At 34.9% G+C, this 17,515-nt stretch overlaps 1 protein-coding gene and 1 long non-coding RNA gene across 11 annotated transcripts in view; both read right to left on the bottom strand.

Annotated features, from left to right (window-relative positions):
• Positions 1–17,515, bottom strand: part of ct (homeobox protein, cut) — an 82,558-nt gene that overhangs the window by 28,842 nt on the left and 36,201 nt on the right. The window lies entirely within an intron of this gene.
• Positions 5,969–16,956, bottom strand: LOC138128680 (uncharacterized). The gene is made up of 2 exons (XR_011158844.1): positions 15,904–16,956; positions 5,969–15,814 (listed from the first exon to the last, which is right to left on the bottom strand). It is a non-coding gene; the product is annotated as an uncharacterized lncRNA (long non-coding RNA).

The following is a 17,515-nucleotide window of genomic DNA, read 5'->3' on the forward strand; positions in this document are numbered from 1 at the left end:
GTATTTCAGGTGGCGGCGCGATGGAAACAAAGGGGGAATCCCCGAAGTGATGCCTAATGCTAGATTTAAGACAGAACTTCGGATTGAGTATGCGAGATGGAGCAATTATGCGTGCAATGGCCGCCATTTTGATTCAATCTATTGGGATGACACCCGGGGGATTTGCCTATGGATTGTTCACCAGATCTTAATTCGTTTTAATGCGCGACTAAAGAATGTCTCGGCCGCCGCCGCCCCCGCACCCGGGGGCGGCAATCCATCACCGCGTACGCATCAACATGTTTTTTAATTGGGGCGAGCACGCACGCTCAAGGCGCCCGCCGACCAAGAAATTGCCCCCATCAAAAATCGAAATTTGTGTCGTTACCCCCGGATTCCGCCCATTATGGGGAGCCGCCAAACCATGAATTCACATGGCATGGGGCGATGGGCGCGGGCGCCGAGGGGTCCCTAAGTGGACGAGGCAATAGACATTTTTATATCGGACCATTAAATTTATAATAAAAACCGGATTTACAGGAACGTCCTCTTCTGACCTTGTGATTATAAATAATACCAAGTGATGTATGAGAAATATAAAAACTTAATGAACTATTTCCTCTGTTGTAAGCAGCGCTCGAAACATCAATAGAGACAATAATAACAACCATGAGAAAAGAAAAAAGTGTTAACACTTTCAAAACAAGTTCTCGGACGGCTCCAGCTGCCGAAGAGAACTTCTTCTAATTGATTTTACACGACGAGATGATCCGCCGGGAAATTGAGATGCAAGTGAAAATTGAGCGACACGTGGGGACCGGGCTTTAGCTCGTTAGGAAATGAAGGACGCGCTGCATGTTGAGGAACAACGAAGGAGAGGAGGTCGCACTCGATTAGCCAAGGAACAACGTTGCGAAAGGAAAGAAAGTGATAAAGAAGAGCGAATGAAATAATAAAGAATACAAAAATAATTAGAACAATCCTGAAATAAAAATAAAAAAAGAATTCGGAAAAATGAGTTTCGGTATTATTTGAATGAAAAATATAGATTAGAAAATTGTTTGGTTAAAATTTTTGGCAAAGTTAAAATGAAAAAAAAAAAAATAAAAAAAAAGAAAATGACAGTTTTAAACAAAATGATTAAAATGTTGTTCTAAGCTTAGTCAAGATCTAAAAATAGTGAAAATGTTAAAATAAGAAAAAAATCGTGTGATTTTTTTTTTTTTTTGAAGAGTTTCTTTCAGTCTGAAGTGAAAATTTCTTCCGACCCATCGAAGGCCAGCACTCCGCTTAGCAAATCAATTTAATAAATCAGCCGTAATTGTTTTCGTCTACCCCCTCGCCAAATCAGATTACGTGTAATAATTTGTGTCGTTCACGTGACCCCATCAGTAGCCGCCTTTAGCGCTTTTTTAAGTGTGTATGATTTAAAAAAGTCCCGATCCGAACGAGATATTTGCATGCGATGTTGTATGATTGGATTCGGCATTAAGGGACCGTGCTTACGGAAAGAGAATAGGGAATGTCATTTTACTAATTACAATTTCTCCCTCATGTGTCGTTATTGCTGAACGCCTTACGATTCGATTTGCAGATTAAAAAAGCGAAAAATCGGGGGGCGCTGCGCCACTTACCAACGTACGACGAATCGATCACCGACTGATCGTGTTTATGTGATTTTTGTTCACGATCGAAGCGCCGAATTGAATTTCGATAACCTTTCGCTTTTTCGGAATACACTGTCGCGCAACGGTCTAAATTTAATTTTTATCGCCGCTATAATTCGACAAGATTGATTCATGACAATGGGAGAGGTGATCGGGTTTCAAAGATTTCTTGCAAGCCTCCGCCCATAAATATTTTTCGTCGGGGGCAAAATAAACAGCCGAGTCGTAAATCGGCGGCGCGACGAACTCGGCCGTTCCAAAATAACAGCGTACGACACTGATATAGGAAATAATGTGATAATTTTAATTATTGGCGAATTTATCGGTCGATAAGTAAAAAATTGTCCATAACAATTATCGAATTGCGGTGTCGATGAACTTGTAGTGGCACCTCGGATCAATAGGGGGCGCCTATCTGTACGAGTGGAGAGGTTTTTCTTTGATTATTTCGAATGGATGTAAAGAGCAATGAAAGGGCTCTTATTAGTAAAGGTAGAATAAAAGCAAACTCGTAGCCCCGAGCGCAAATTTCAATACCCCTTTGTTTTCATATGTAAGATAATATATAAAACCTTTTTCGCTATACCGTGCGATGTAATTATTACCAACTTTTTCTCGGCGTTCTAATTTCCAGGGGAAAAGCTCGAATTTCCCGACCACACGTTCAAAAAAAAAAATTCCCTAATAATTACTTATGAAAGGTCAGCTGGCGAGTTTCGTTTCAATTTCGCTCGATTCTTTCACATGTTAAAGACTTTTTTCCCGTACTTGATGGATACGAACGGATATTGAATATCGTGCCTCCGCATTGTATAATTTCGCTAATTTATTACTTGGTTTTGGGTTCCCTGGTCTCAACCCTTTCATCTGGCCATCCCCTTCGCGTTTTCACCCTTCCGTTGATGCCTCATTCATAACTTACTAGCGTTTTAAGGACGTTTGACGTTGTGTATTGAACACTCTTACGCATACATTTCGGCCCTAATGGTAAATAGGGGCACTACTTTTTACACTAGATATGGCAACACCCAAGTACCGACTACTCACGAATCTTTTTACACGAATGAACCAATGTTTTTGAATCGATGACATTTTTCCACGAACATTCTCTTGCTTTTTAGTTCTTGACAAACACAACATTTTTATCATTTTGTTTAAAACTGTTTCTAAATTTTTTCTTTCATTTAAATTTTAAGACAACTTAGGTTATCTTTAACACAGAAATTCGTTTTTTAATTTCTTTTTTCATTTCGATTTGTTTCACTTTTTGTTCAGTAAATCAACAACTCTGATTTTGATTCTGATTTGATCTAGACTCTTTTGTGACTCTTTTTGTGCTTTTTAAAAGTTTCTCTTGTTTTAATATTTTTCTGAGCTTCACCCTTTTATACAAAATAATTAATTTTAAGACAATTTAGGATATCTTTAACCAGATAATTTTCCGATCAAAATTGGCCATTCAAATAACACAGAAATTCATTTTTTAATTTCTTTTTTAATTTCGATTTCGTTCACTTTTGGTTCAGTAACTCTGATTTTGATTCTGATTTGATCTAGACTTTTTTGACTCGTCTTAAATTTTATTTTATCCAATTTTGGATCTGTTCTTTTTGTGCTTTTTAAAAGTTTTTCTTGTTTTAATATTTTTCTGAGCTTCACCCTTTTATACAAAATTTTTATGCTGCTATTCTTGGATCGATGCTTTACAGTTGCCTGAAAAGTGTTTCCAGAAATTGTAATTTCTTTTTTAGGCACCATTAAGGAAAAAGGTAATTTTATGTAGTCCCACGCGGACAAGAAGTAACTCTTTTTCGGACGCACTTTTCGGAGCATGCTTTTCAGTGCATGGACCATGGCGCCATCTGTTGCTCTGTTTAATACGTTAATAACGAAACCGACTGATCTAGTTGGTCAAAAATTCTTATTTTTTTGTAATACATACAAATGTCCATCTAAAGAAATAAACTGTTTTTATATTAACTATTCTAGAATTTTTATTTTATCCGATTTTGAATCTGTCCTTGTAAATCTTAATACATATTTTTCTTTTCATTTTTCAATTTTTTTTTTTTTAACAAATTGTAATTAATTTTTTCTTCTCCCAAACCTTCAAGTTTCCTCCCTAAATGTGGATAGTGCGATTGCTTTTTACAAAACCTTGAAAATCAAACAATTTAGATTTTTATTCACCAAATCTTGCTTGAATCAAGCATTTTTTCCATTTTCATTCTTTCTCGTGTATTTTTGGACAAAAAAAAAATTGGTTCAAAAAATTGTTTTGCCATTAAATCTTCTCAAATTTTTTAAATTGACTGTTTCTGAATTTTTTAAAATTAATTTTGGAATCTAATTAGCCAAAAATTTTAACTCAACATCACCACAATTTTTTTATTTAGGTTTTTCATTCAAACAACAGAAACTCATTTTTCCAAATCTTTTATTTTTATTTTAAAATTGTTCTAATTGTTTTTTATTCTTTTTTCATTTTTGACATTAAATCTAGTCCACCTTCATTTCTTATTTTATTTTTATCTTGGCATTTTTCATGTGTTCTTATAACGTTTTATATTTTAGATTTGAAGAAAACTTAGTCTGGTCTAGTTGGTCAAAAATTCTTATTTTTTTGTAATATGTACATACAAATGTCCATCTGAAGAAATAAACTGTTTTTATATTAACTATTCTAGAATTTTTATTTTATCCAATTTTGAATCTGTTCTTGTAAATCTTAATATTTTTCTTTCCATTTTTCAATTTTTTTTAAACAAATTGTAACTTATTTTTTCTTCTCCCAAACCTTCAAGTTTCCTCCCTAAATGTGAATAGCGCGATTGCTTTTTACAAATCCTTGAAAATCAAACAATTTTGATTTTTATTCCCCAAATTTTGCTTGAATCGAACATTTTTTCCATTTTTAATTCTTTTTCCTGTTTTTTGGACACCAAAAATTTGGTTCAAAAAAATTATTTTGCCATTAAATCTCCTCAAATTTTTTAAATTGACTGTTTCTGAGAGTTTTTTTTTATTAATTTTGGAATCTAATTTGCCAAAAAATTTTAACTCAACATCACCACAATTTTTTGATCTAGGTTTTTCATTCAAACACAGAAACTCATTTTTCCAAATCTTTTATTTTAATTTTTAAAATTGTTCTAATTGTTTTTTATTCTTTTTTCATTTTTGATATTAACTCTAGTCCACCTTCATTTCTTATTTTATTTTTATCTTGGCATTTTTCATGTGTTCTTATAACGTTTTATATTTTAGATTTGAAGAGAACTTAGTCTGGCCTAGTTGGTCAAAAATTCCTATTTTTTTGTAATACAAATGTCCATCTGAAGAAATAAACTGTTTTTATATTAACTATTCTAGAATTTTTATTTTATCCAATTTTGAATCTGTTCTTGTAAATCTTAATATTTTTCTTTTCATTTTTCAATTTTTTTTAAACAAATTGTAATTTATTTTTTCTTCTCCCAAACCTTCAAGTTTCCTCCCTAAATGTGAATAGCACGATTGCTTTTTACAAATTCTTGAAAATCAAACAATTTTGATATTTATCCCCAAATTTTGCTTGAATCGAGCATTTTTTCCATTTTAAATTCTTTCTCCTGTTTTTTGGACACCAAAAATTTGGTTCAAAAAAATTATTTTGCCATTAAATCTCCTCAAATTTTTTAAATTGACTGTTTCTGAAATTTTTTTAAATAAATTTTCGAATCTAATTTGCCAAAAAGGTTTTTCATTCAAATAACACAGCAACTCATTTTTCCAAATCTTTTACATATTTTTATTTCAAAATTGTAATTATTTTTTACTCTTTTTTCATACTTTTTGATACACCTTCATTTCTTATTTCATTTTTATCTTGGCATTTTTCATGTGTTCTTATAACGTTTTATATTCAGATTTCAAAAGAACTTAGTTATTGTTATTTTTTATAATACAAATGTCCATCTGAAGAAATAAACCGTTTTTATATTAATTATTCTAGAATTTTTATGTTATCTGATTTTGAATCTGTTCTTGTAAATCTTAATACATATTTTTCTTTTCATTTTTCATTTTTTTTTTTTAAGTCTCCTTCCTAAATGTAGATAGTGGATCTTTAAAAATAACACAATTCAGAATTCTATTCCCCGAACCTTGATCGAATAAAAATTTGGTGTTTTTTTTTTAACTTTTACTATTTACTCTTCAATTTTAGATATCTACAGGGTGTATCCGAATTCGACCGACAAACTTTCAGGGCAGATTCTACCACCAAAAATAAGCATAAAACTCTTAATACATATTTGACAATTTTTGTACGTTTCATCAAAAAATTCCACCCGATTCCTTTTGTTGCTAGTAGAACATTTTAGTCGATTATCTCGCAAACTAAGCATTTTTGACCCCATATGTATTAAGAGTTTTATGCTTATTTTTGATCATAGAATCTGCCCTGAAAGTTTGTCGGTCGAATTCGGATACACCCTGTATATGTGGAAATAAAAAAATATCAAATTTAAATTTTCGTCTTCAAATCTGTCTTAATTCCGCTCGGGATATAAACAAAGAAATTATTAAAACGCTAAAATGTTCTCCATTTGATCTACTTACAATTTTTAAAAATAATCCCAAAAATATAAAAAATGTATTAATTTCTTTCTATGGATTTTTATTAATTTCAAACAGAATTAAGTCTACTGAACTGCAAAAAGCAAGATTAAAATTTGATTTTTTAGAACACCCTGTATACATTACATACATGCACCATAAACTTTTTTTTTTGTGCCAGAATCGATGAGCCACCCCGTATACCCCATTCTCTCACCTTGTCAATTAAAAAATATTTGAAAAACCTGGCACAACTCACGTTCGATTTCTGCTTTTAGCAGTCGCGCGAACGTCAAAAATAGGTTTTTCGGAAATGACGTCAACTTATTCCTCGTCTGATTTATCGCGAAAGGTCCCTCTGGACCACCGAAAATTGTCAGGTCGACCATCCTGGCGATATAAATAGTCCAGCTGTCTCATCGTAACAAAAAAAAAATCCCAAAAGAATGAGTCGAACGGATGGAGGAGTGTTGGAACCCTCTTCGGAACGTAGATTTGCCACCGCAGCTCGTGAATAAACGAAAAATCCGTGTATCATTTTAAAAATTAACAATAAAATGATAAGGGACTAGGGACAGCAATAAGTATCGGCGCTTCATCATTAATTAAGCTGGACATAAATAATGGAGTCGGTCCAACCTCTGATTATTATCGCGGCATAAATCGCCCATTCTTCTATAATTGAGGCTCAGAAGCTAGTTTCTATTATTATAATTTCGGTAGGCGAGCACCTGATATGTGCCATTGTTGACTTATTCAATAGTAAATATCTCCGGTTGGTCGAAAATAATTAATTTGGAATATGAATTTTAACTGTTGTATTTGTTCTGAACCGGTGCGCTCACGGAATGTATTAAATCCATTTTTTGTAATTAATTAGTCGAAAGAACGCTTAGATTTTTGACGATTTCGTCCAGAACGGAAAACTATCTAAATAAATGGTCGAGATCGTAATTCGCGATAAAGCCGACACTTTTCATAATTACCTCTTTCTTTATTGTGACGTTAAACTGAAATAAGCGGTTCCGTGATGTTGTTTTTTTCATAAAAAAATTACTGGACAGGATCAAAAGGATACGAAAATAAATTGATTAATGGGGAGTTTTATGTTTATTATCGCTATTATGTAGATATCTGCTCCAGTGTGTGAAGATCCCGTCAAATCGCGTTGTAACCTCAAAATTAAAAATACCCCACACGGGTGGTATTTGCCAGCACTATTTCAACTACTGCACTCTTGCATTTTGGGCTGCGACCTTTGAACTGGACGGGGTTGCGCGAAACCGAACTGTCGAACTAATCTGGAGTTGGCTGATAAATTTTTTGTCTGCCCGTTTCCGTTTCCGCGTTATCAAAATGTGGGTTTCGCAGTTTACTGACCCCCAAACCTGTAAATCGAAAATCGGTGACATATTTTCCACTAGTTGGAGGTGGCTGTTTACGAATCGCGTAAACTTGGCATGTACTGTTTTGTTTTTGCCGAAAATACGCCGCGCCGGGCGTTGCGTTGCTCCACGGTACGCTGCTGCGTTGCAAGGAGTGGGGAGCGACTAGAGGGTTAGCTGCGCATCGGGGTTTCGCGCTAGCTTGCGCTACATGTTATGTTGCAGTACGTTACGGGTAACATAACGTAACGAAAAATGAGAGTACTCATTTTTCTGAAGCTTTCTTTACTGACATTGTATTTGTTTCGTCTCCAATAAAAAAAAAAAACTTACTTTGCGTGCCAAGGTAAAAAGTTTTGTGTAATTAGTAAAATGTATTCAGTGACGTTACTTCCGCTGCATAGTACGGAGTAGTTTTACGTGAACGTAACGTAGCGTAACCGGATGCGTTTCCACTCGGTCAAAAAAGGAAATCAGCGACCACGTGTCGAGTTTTCATCTTTGCAGATTTGGCGAAATGGCAATTTGCAAAATAATCAAGGCATTTAAAAATAAGTGGTGGGTCGAGTTGACCTCTGTGGCAGAAACAGCGCAAGTTGAAATAATGTAAACGATATGTTAATTACTAGTTCCAAGTTTAAGGAGGCATAAATAATCTGCGACTCAACTTTTCCCCCACAAACATCATTCAAAGCCTGACGTTTCGTATTTCTTGTGTTTTTTTTTTTGATCGATCCTCGGCGAGGCGTACGTTGCGTTACGGATTCGATTCGGTTTCGGCGTACCGGAAGTGATAATCTAGGCAAATTCATTTCCCATAATCTGGTTTAATCGCACGCCAAAACAAAACCCGGCGAAGACCCTTTCAGATCAAAGGAGCGTTTTTCCGCCGAAAAAAAGAATAATTGAAAATCGTCCGGTAATTAATAACGGTGTTTTCTTTGTGTACGGGGGCTTTCCGTAGCGCACCCTTGACGTAAATTCGATACACCAGTGGCGTTATCTTACGCGATAAAGCACAACTAAAGACTTCGCGTGATTTTTCCTCCCTCATTGTTATTCGTCGTGTTTTCGGCCTTCGATTTATTCCCGACGTCCGCATGGAAAAAGGTGACGATTTAAAAATATAGCCGGGATAAAAGTTACACTTAATCTACTCCACGATACTATTTTTGTGTATTTTTGTTTGATGGGGAGACGGTGTGCGTCTATAAATAAAGCGGGCGGCCGAAAAGTTTGACAACCGCATCAATTTCGAAACCGTTTCGAAATCGCCTTTATCCGCCCATCAATCGCGCCAAAATCGCATATTCATGAGAACGATGGTATATTTATATTTTTTTTTTAAGTGCACCGTAAAAATGTAAATCGCACCATCGATACCTGTACACTAGAATAGTCCATTAAACACATCCGTTCGCAACTCATTTGTTAATGCAGAATTTTCATTTGCTTCACGCATGTGTGATCAGACATTTGTCAAAAATACACACAGCCAAACAATGACACGAACGATAAGCTTTTTCGATAAGTACCGTTTCCGTTTCCTCCTCCGCAATTCTTCAACGAATCGCCGATTATTGCAACTATCTAAGTTCAATGGCACAAGCTCTATTGATTAGGAACAACAGACGCTTCGACCACTTTCTGCGTCTCACGTGACCGGTACCGCCACCAAAAACAAAATCAAAACAATTTACTTGACGTTTTGTGCTCGACCATCCAAAGACCTAAAGCTTTCTCGACTAGAACCAGAAAAACAAACGGAAACTCCCAAGGTGGTACCGCGAGAAACAACCAACAAGATTTCTAAAAATACAACAGTCTTTCCGGATCTTTATTGTCATAAACATCACTTTTGAGATAAAGTACCTACTGTATGACGGTGACGGTACTCGTTCGTGGAACAAAAGAGAAGATTGGAATTTAAACCAACAGGAGTACTTCTCGAACCCAGATCGATTGTTTTATATTTTTACATCTGGTTCTGAGAGTAAAAACCTTCCCTATAGGACTAGTATAAGAATGGTACCACCACATTTTGTGTCAAAAATAAAAACTTATTTGGTACTGCAACAGAAAATAATTAAGACTGTGTAGGAATTTGAAGAACAGTTTGACATGTATGGGTTCAAAAAAAAAAGAATTCAGGTGGTACCGTACGACGAAAATTTAAAAAAAATATTTAGTTAAAAACAAACAAACATAGTAACGAAATTTTACTACAATTCCTTCGCTCACAAGAAAACAAATGAATTGATGGTACTTTATGAGTACTCGTTTTTACACAACAATAATTAAAAATGACTATAATGTTTGATAACAACAAGACCTTGTATTTTTTGACAAATAAGGAAAATTAATGAAGTTGAAATAGGAAGTACTTAACAAATTTTTGGAAATTGGTAGTACTTTTCCTGGTTGAAATAATCAGAAGGAAGTTCTCTGCAAGAGTACTTTATCTCTGTCAAACATCTTCCAAAAAATACCTATTATTTTATTAAGTAAGGAACAACACTCCCAAGTACTGGAGTACTCTTTTTTATCGAAAAAAAAAATATATCTGGAACGATGAATACTTCTCGATAATTTGCCTATTTTAACTTTTTTTTTTGCAAATGTCGTCGCTTCTCCAGATGAATAAAAAATTCAGCACTCAGAAATTTCTGGCAGTACCATCATCCAGCAATTGTTATGGTCGTTGCACCAGCGCGAGCTCGGCTGCACTCGCACCATTCAAAATAAATAAAAAACTCCTCTCGAGAGAATCTTCGCAACAAATTATTTAACAGTCGATAGATTTGTTACGAGCGGAGATTGCACAATAAAAAAGCAAGCAAAGCGGCAAGCGCAATTAAGAAAATGGATCCGCGAGAAAGTACAGTGCAGGTGAATATGAGAGTATTAAAATCGTGAGTGTCATTTGTTTCACTTTCGAGTGATATATACAGTAAGAATTTTTTAAAAGCGTCGACCGTGCTAATCCTATTAGAAAGCCGTGGAGCTCATCGTATACAGCGTGGCCGTCTCAAATTTGAAAAAATGACGCGTGCGGATTTGAGAGTGACGTAGAAATGAAAAATTTTGAATGATATCGTTAATTAGCTTGCGCCGCAATTATGCAAATAATTGCCGACAGTTATTGCATACCGCTGGTGTTTTAATTTCTTTGAACATTCTACAGCTAATCAAATTTAATGACAACAATGACAATGATTAATTTATTGCTGGGCCGCCAGTAGAAACGATGCCGATAGGTCTAGAGTGAAGCATGAAGAGAATCTCATCAGAAAATCAGAGGACTAGTACTGTGGAATGGAAAAAAAAATTGAGTTGGCTGTGACCAAAAATTTCAGTTGGCAATCGTTAAAATTTCAATCATCTGGTGTCAGTCTTAAAAGTTAGGTTAGTGATTTTGAGAACGCTGAAATCTTGATTTTCATAAAGGGGTGCATTATGTGTGACCTGTCGGTTGTAAAAAAATCATGAGGAGCTCCATAAATTATTATTATCATCATTATTATTTTATAAGTTCAGTTAGCAGCTTATCAAAAATTTGTTTCTAAACAAAGCTTGACTTGGTGAGCTTTAATTCCTGCGTATGGCGGAATACAAAAACGTTAAATAAATAATTCGAATAATTTATGAAAAATAAGTAGATAAATGAAGAAAACACTTAACGAATGGCCTCAATACAGAAAATTAATCATTACAATTTCGCTTTTATTTGTTTTTGTTTGAATAAATCATCTGAACCAGACATCTAAATATGTAAAAATATGCAACGCTTTGATTATATTTTCGAAAATTGTAGTAAAAGTGAAGAACTCCATGGAAATCATAAATAAAATTACTCTATCACACAAATCTAAAATTGAAACGTGTAATAATTTTGTTCTGACATGTTTACAAGATATTTAGCGAAACGTCTAAATAAATAAAAAATATACAGAGTGATTGCACAACTGGTACTAAAGTTGGTCCGGTCCAGTCGTAAAGTAGGAGCGAATAATCAAAACTGAAGCATCCAGCTGTTGGGTTAAAAAAGTGTAGTGCTTTTTGACAAGTGGACGTAAATAAAAAAGAGACGACTCTACCAGAAAGATGTCAAAGTTTGTGCGTTGTTCGACGGAAATGACCTCCACTGCACATTTGAAACCAGCGCAATCACAATATTGCATTTAACGAGTCACCAATTATACTCTTTGACAAGAAATGATTACAAACACGAAGAATTACTTTGGTTGTAAAAATGATCACTCACAAAACAAGATTTTGCGTTTTTCATCGGAAAGCGACACATTTATTTTCAGAATTGTGCAGCAGAGTAGGCTGTGCAGGTCGCAGCACTCTGGATGTAAAATTAAATTTAGGCTCGAAATTTATCTGCATTCTTTAAGTTGCGATATTAGCCTACTCGGAATGAAGTTGGGGTTTTTAGTGAATTGGTGAACCCAAAAAGCGATTTTTGGGGAAATCAAAAATTAAAAAAAAATAGGAAGTGTTTTTTTTGCACACTTCGTGTTCCACCAACAAACAGGAAGTTGGAATGTGTTGTGGTTGGTTATGTAAGTTGACAAAAAATATACAGTGTGGCTGCAAACAACTGTCAAAATTGTGATGACAATGGTTCTAAAAAAATCACCGATCAAAATGTAATTTGGTGAGAGTGAGAGTGACGTTCATTAGTTCATCACTTTGCCAGTAAATAATTTTGATTTTTAAATAGAACACTCTGTATATTTTTGAGTTGCTGAAAAGAAATATACTACTACTTTCATGATGAAACATTATTTTTTTAGTTCGTTTAAAAATGGAAGATATTTTTTAGAAACACGAGAAAAAATTCTTGGGGCCACCCAGTAGACGAGAAATAAGCATTTTTTCTTTGTAGCTTTCCGGGACTTGACCAAAACGCGAAAACCAACATTGGTGGTTCATCAAAGTTTCGTTTTTTTTTCCGGAGCCCTCCGGTCCCGGATCTTCCGGCACGATCGCCGATAAAATCGTCAAAAATCCAGCTAAAGTGATTTATTTTCCGCTTTGCGTTGTAATCGGTTTATGCTGCGAACAAGTGTATCTATAACACGGTTTGTCTTGGGTCGCGCGGCGGCCACGTCGCCGCCTCCGTCCTGCTCTTGTCGTGCCTCGGAGCGGTCCCCTCGGCCGACGTGGTGCAAAAACCGTTGCGGCAATCGCCTAATCCTACTTAAGATGTTCGCAGCATCAAGAAGAGAAAAAACACCAAGCAGGAATCTATAAACGATGAATTCGAGTTTGGCGTTAAGTTTTAAGCCGTAATTGAATTCTACTGTATTGAGTTTCCTTGAAGAGTTATCAATATTTATTTCCCCACGGTATCACGACGCAGCTGTTAATTTCTCATCTATTAATTATGAGTTGCAGTATTTATAAAGAGGAGATTCTTATTATGTTGCTTATTCTTCGTCCGTAAACATTTCGGAAGGGGGCGCGTCGGATACGGCACACGGTCGAACTATTCGCATAAATTAGTCGAGCCCGTTTCGGCGCGATTTACAACAATCCTCAGGAATCCGGCGCATTCGTCACGAATATTTCCCGTTCTTATCTTGTACGGCAAACTATGAGAAACGACTTCTTAAGCGCTTAACTCGCGTGGTTATTGCATGATGTGTACATGCTCTAGTCAAAATAAATAAAGCCACCGTTTAAATACCACTTCAAACGGTTTTTCATTGCGTTTTTAACGATTATAGTCGAGGCGAACTACCTGTGCTCTTTCTCGCTTACTATTTTATTTACAACCGTTTCGGACACATCAAAAACGAAAATAGACGCCGGGATTGACTCATACACTTCGATACGTCTCTTTTAGAACGATTGCAAAACGGTATCTAACGTGAATCGGTGAAAATCAAAAAATACTAACATTTTTAATCGATCTTACCTCTTGTTTTGCCATTGGATCAATTGGAAAATTGAACACCAATGAAGATTAACAGAAGCGATATTAAAATGTTCTTCGAGAACACTCTTCTAAGCTGTTGATGGAACAAGATCTCCAATTGTCCAATTGAATGAAAGAAGAGATATATTAGAAGAAGAAAAGACTGTAGATGAAGACTTTTGACTGATGGAATAGAAGATATGTGCTATAATATAATATCATTTTCAATCTAATAGAGAAAGAAAACAGATGTTACTGATCATGTGTCATTGGTTGGAGCGCGAGGTCTTTCAAAGAGTGTATTGATTTGGAAACAAAAGTAAAATGTTGAAAACACTCAAGGTGAAAGTGTTGAAAAAGAAGAAAGAAGAACGTGCTTGGACGATGTCTGAATTCAGAAAGCAGAAGGCTTGACGATTATTATTTGAGAGACAAAATATAATTGTCAAGGAAGAAATTTTTTATATTGGTTAAAAATAATTGGTTGGTGTGAAATTCTTTTGGGTAAGGAAGATTGCAAAACTGTGATAGATTTAAAAGAGAAAAGAAGACAAGAAGGTTGTTCAGGAAGGATTGTCTCTAAATATAGACTTATGATCTGGGAACGGGATCAGGAGGTTTTCAGAAAGAATTTTTTTCTTGGAAGGTTTCAAAGTTATGGTTTAAAAGACAAAAAAAGATTCTTTCTGTTGACAAAAATTATACAACAGAAAAAATCATCCTCATAGTATTCTTTGATAAATGAAGATTTTGATAATACATTGTGGGAAGCAGATCAGAAGGTTTCGACAAAGTAATTGTTTTGGGAAAGAAAGGTTTCAAGATTTTGATACTGATAAGTTTAGAAAAGAAGACAAGAAGGTTGTTCAGGAAGGATTGTCTCTCAATAAAGACTTCTGATCTGGGAAGGGGATCAGAAGGTTTTCAGAAAGAACTTTTTTCTTGGATAGGAAGGTTTCAAAGTTATGGCAAAGTTAAGACAAAAAAAGATTGTTGCTCTTTTTGTTGGCAAAAATTATACAACAGAAAAAATCATCTTCATGGTATTCTTTGATAAATGAAGATTTTGATAATACATTTTGGGAAGCAGATCAGAAGGTTTCGACAAGGAAATTGTTTTGGGAAAGAAAGGTTTCAAGATTTTGATACTGATAAGTTTAGAAAAGAAGACAAGAAGGTTGTTCAGGAAGGATTGTCTCTAAATATAGACTTCTGATTTGGGAAGGGGATCAGAAAGAACTTTTTTCTTGGAAAGGAAGGTTTCAAAGTTATGGTAAGTTTAAAAGACAAAAAAAGATAATTTCAGGAAGGACTGTTCTTTCTGTTGGCAAAATTATACAACAGAAAATCATCCTCATAGAATTCTTTGATAAATGAAGATTTTGATAATACATTGTGGGAAGCAGATCAGAAGGTTTCGACAAGGAAATTGTTTTGGGAAAGAAAGGTTTCAAGATTTTGATACTGATAAGTTTAGAAAAGAAGACAAGAAGGTTGTTCAGGAAGGATTGTCTCTAAATATAGACTTCTGATTTGGGAAGGGGATCAGAAAGAACTTTTTTCTTGGAAAGGAAGGTTTCAAAGTTATGGTAAGTTTAAAAGACAAAAAAAGATAATTTCAGGAAGGACTGTTCTTTCTGTTGGCAAAAATTATACAACAGAAAATCATCCTCATAGAATTCTTTGATAAATGAAGATTTTGATAATACATTGTGGGAAGCAGATCAGAAGGTTTCGACAAGGAAATTGTTTTGGGAAAGAAAGGTTTCAAGATTTTGATACTGAGAAGTTTTTGGAAGGATTGGTTTTTCTGGTGAAAAAATGATGCAATAGAAAAAGAATGATCTTTGATATTAACCATTGCTTTCTGCTCTCAAATGAAGATTTTGAGAAAGACATTCTTCAGAATGACATACAAAGAATTAAGAATGTGTGCATCACCGTCTACTTTTTGTCTCTTGTCGGATTTAAGCCAAAAATAAAATTATTTCACGGTATTTTTTCTTTTCTCTTTCTTTCCTCAAATCCTGCACTAAAAATTTCTTTAAATTATATTTTCTCAGATGGGGTTTTCGAGGTCCTATTATGTGTTTATTTTTGTTTAAACATTTTTTAGACTATTAATTATCACCTGTCAAGGTAATGCTTCAAACGGTACGTCTAGATGGACTTGTTATCGCTTGGAGCTACTTCAGGGATCAAGGGATGATTCAGTTTTGCTCCTTATATATTCAAAGGAACTGTTATCCATACAGCTAGAAGACAAAAAGTTACTTTATAGAGAAGTACTTGATAACACTTTAGAAAAAGCAACTATTTAACGTCCTTCAAAATTAAATCTTACTTTGAGAAGTACCGCAAGGATCAAGTCCGGATCCAATTCTGTTTCCACATATTCAAACCATTTGCGATCCACGTGGCTAGAAGGTGAATCGATAACAGTAGTATCATGGGTACTATGGACATGGTACTATCATCTAGTTAGCAATCCAAGTAAAGTAAAGCTAAATTCTCACAAGCGGGCTCAGTTCTGTTATCATGCTACAAAACTATCAAAGTTTTTCGAAATAAAGTTGTCTTTTGTTAAGTCACAGTAGACTAATTTTTCTTTGCCTGTTTATCGCATCTGGATTAGTGCTCTTAGCCAGTAATAAATGCTAATAGCTGCGATTACATAAAATTTTACGACGTTTTGTCTATAGCTTCGTATTTTATCACCAAAAATATAAAAACACACACACTTATTGCAAAAGACACGTCGATAAATATTTAAACGATTATTTTAACACGTTATCATAAATAAATTTTCCAAAGTAAATTGTATTCAGTCAAATGACAACCGCTTGTTTGCTCATCTTTATTTTTTTACACTTTACATTTTTTACACAAAACAAATTATCATTACTACTTATTAACGCACAAGAACTGGAGATTGTAGGAACAAAGTTTTGTGCTCTATCCACTTTTGTCGGTCTCAGACAGATGGAGACCTAATCAAATTTTAGTCTTTTTAATATACAGGGTGTAACAAAAATAGGTGCATTAATTTTAACGGGTGATAGAACTCGTCAAAAGGAACAACTTTTCTATCTACCATTTTGCCGAAAAACGATGTTTAATTCCAAAAAAAAAATGGAGAGATTTTTCACTAAAATAGTCCTACGCCACTAAATACTGCAATAGCTAATTGAGAGCATCGCTAATACGAAAAAAACGTCCATTTTCATCCAGAAAAAGTGTTTTCACGCAGAAATCGAAATTCAAACAAATCCACCCGTATAGCAAAAAATCCACTTCGTAAGAATCTGGTTGTTTCACGATTTTAGGTAGCTTAGTTTTGGAGATATGAACGGTTTTAGGAAAATCTTTCCAATTTTTTTAAGCCATTACGCAACGTTTTTCGGCAAAATGGCAGAGAGAAAAGTTGTTCCTTTTGATGAGTTCTATTACCAGTTAAAATTAATGCACTTATTTCTGTTACACCCTGTATGTACCTACCTACTTCCTAGTTGCAACTTGTTTGTCAAAATGACACTAAAAAAACAATTTTGAATTTTTCTTTCTCTAAACTAATTTTAAATTGTCTTCGGGTTTTTACTGGTGGTTTGACAGTTAATGATTTGTCCGAATCAATCTAAGCGGTGACGGTCGCAGCTCGGTGTCCCTGACTCACCGTTTTTCTGTCGTGTCGATTAAATTGTTTGTCGGAGACGGAAAGTGTGTTGGCATCGATACAAATATAAATTTCGTCGTTCGGCCGCCTCTCCTCGTCTATCCCGCAGGAAGCGCCGCCGCCGACGAGGACGGCCAAGTCCCGCCATACACAAGGGATAAATAACCGGGGAATGTCTCTGACACTATAGGTATTTACCGAGGTATTTGTTTATTTTCGATCCCGATAAACGATCGCGGATTAATCCGAATTTCCAGGACTATTTTCGGCGATTGTCCAGTCT

Source organism: Tenebrio molitor, chromosome 4, assembly GCF_963966145.1.
Source record: "Tenebrio molitor chromosome 4, icTenMoli1.1, whole genome shotgun sequence".
Taxonomy (NCBI): Eukaryota; Metazoa; Arthropoda; class Insecta; order Coleoptera; family Tenebrionidae; genus Tenebrio; species Tenebrio molitor.